This window comes from Octodon degus, unplaced genomic scaffold, assembly GCF_000260255.1.
Source record: "Octodon degus isolate 3935 unplaced genomic scaffold, OctDeg1.0 scaffold00054, whole genome shotgun sequence".
Classification (NCBI taxonomy): Eukaryota; Metazoa; Chordata; class Mammalia; order Rodentia; family Octodontidae; genus Octodon; species Octodon degus.
Genome location: NW_004524630.1, coordinates 4,739,194 through 4,741,152, shown reverse-complemented (window position 1 = coordinate 4,741,152; position 1,959 = coordinate 4,739,194). Strand labels below are relative to the sequence as shown.

The window sequence follows — 1,959 nt, the reverse complement described above, 5'->3', positions numbered from 1 at the left end:
GACTATTTCAGGTCAAAAAGTGAAAGGATGCCTGGCAAGCGCAAGGGCCTGAGTTCAATCCCTGGTTCCACCAAAAAAAAAAAAAAGAAAGAAAAAAAGAAAGGAAAATTTCCTTCCCTAATGTTCAAGTATTATTTCTTTTCCTTTATTCATGTATCTGTCTCAACTCTATTAATAGTTACAACTACCTGTGAAGCTGAATCACTAACCTACTAACACATATCTAATCTCTTTGCCTTTTTCCTGGTTACTACAGCTCAGCAACCTTTGACCTAACACTGGTCAAGCTTACTGGTTTTCTGCAGTTGCTCAAAACTTGCTAGTTTCTTATTGGCATTCATAAACATCTGAAACAGTGAGATTATTTTCACATCAGACTGAAAATTGGGAAAAAAAGTTTATTAATAAGGCTAGTCAGCAGAAATAAGGCTGCCACCAGACCCTTTGTGGGTTACAGATCTTACAGGTCTGATCCCACTTCATTGATCTTTAGAGATAAGAAACAAGTCTGGCCTCTTTGTTTGTTTAGTCTCTGCTTAAATCCCTTCTTGATTTCCATGGCAACCACTAGGTATGAATGCTGTGGTAGTCTTAAAAGTCAAAGGCTTCTTCTTTGCAATTAGTTCTATTTTTCTCAAATCTCTTTTATGCTTACAACATCTTCACAAGGGTGGGGAAGGAGTGAAGCAGTGAGGCATCTCAGGCAGAATCCTGTAGAGTTAACTCAGCCTTAGTATTCCTATCTATAAGGTAGATTAAAGGCTAAACTAGAGCTTCTTTTGCTGGGATAAAATTAACCCAATTGAGAACCACCATCCCCTACATATTTTTTGAGCCAGAAATTGAAAACAAATGTAGGGTACTCAAGGTTTTGTGTTCTAGCCACAGTTATCTATTACTTTGCTTCTAACTGATAAGATACAAGAATGTTTTCAATACAGTAAGATCTCTCACAAATCTGGCATGCAAATTCCCTGCACGGATGACCTGTGTGTCCTTAGAACTTGATAGATATTTATATGTTGAAAACAATTTTTCTGGCTTTATGTTCAATTGACCTGTAGGAGAATATTTTTAATTTCTCAAAAAAAATTCTTCAATTTAAATGAAAGACTGGGCTGGTGAGATGGCTCAGTGGTCTAAAGCACCTACTTAGAACAAGCTTAGCAAAGCACAGGGTCCACGGTTCAATCCCCCAGCACCACATGCCAGCCAGCCCCGCCCCGTGGTGGGCTGAGCTGGCCACACACACACACACACACACACACACACCACACACACATAAATAAAATTTTAAAAAAATGAAAGACTACTGTAGTTTTAATGAAGTCCACTAAACTTTGTTCTTAAAGTGATTTAAGAACAAAAAATAAAAGTCAATCACATTCAAAGGCTTTTCTGAAAAGCCCAAGCCAGCACAATTATTCCTCCCCAGATTCTACAGCAAAAGCCTAAAGACTGGCAATACTCACGCGTGTGGGCAGATATATTTGATGTGTGAACTTCTGATACCGGCAAAGGCTTCTGCCCATCCATGTCTGGCAGAAAAATTATTTGAACAATGCTATTAGATACTGTTTTAATCCCCCATGAATTAGTAATAGAGCATCATTTAATCTTGTGAAGATAGGCTAGGCAGAATGGCTCAGGCCTATAATCTCAGCACTTGGGAGGGTGAGGCAGAAGGATCACTGAGTTCAAGGCCGGCCTGGGCTACATAATAAAACCCAGTCTCGAAAAAAAGTGAGGGTAAATATTAGCTTCTGAACATATCTTGAAAGTGTGGGGCCATTAATGCTGTTACAACACCACCACAAACCTAACCCAAGAACTATTACTTAATCTACACCAATAGATGACCTTAGCGTCAGGAAGATGGCTCAGTGGAATAAGCACTTCCCTGGCAAGCGCAAGGGCCTCAGTTCAATCCCTGGTTCCGCAAAATAAATAAGTAAGTAA

At 39.4% G+C, this 1,959-nt stretch overlaps 1 protein-coding gene across 1 annotated transcript in view; it reads right to left on the bottom strand.

Moving 5' to 3' along the window:
• The window catches only part of Tcea1 (transcription elongation factor A1), a 96,954-nt gene that overhangs the window by 66,383 nt on the left and 28,612 nt on the right, over nt 1–1,959 (bottom strand). Inside the window, exon 3 of the mRNA XM_004633373.2 lies at nt 1,473–1,538. The gene's annotated coding sequence lies outside the window, so the exon portion shown is untranslated. The remainder of the gene's footprint in view (nt 1–1,472; nt 1,539–1,959) is intronic.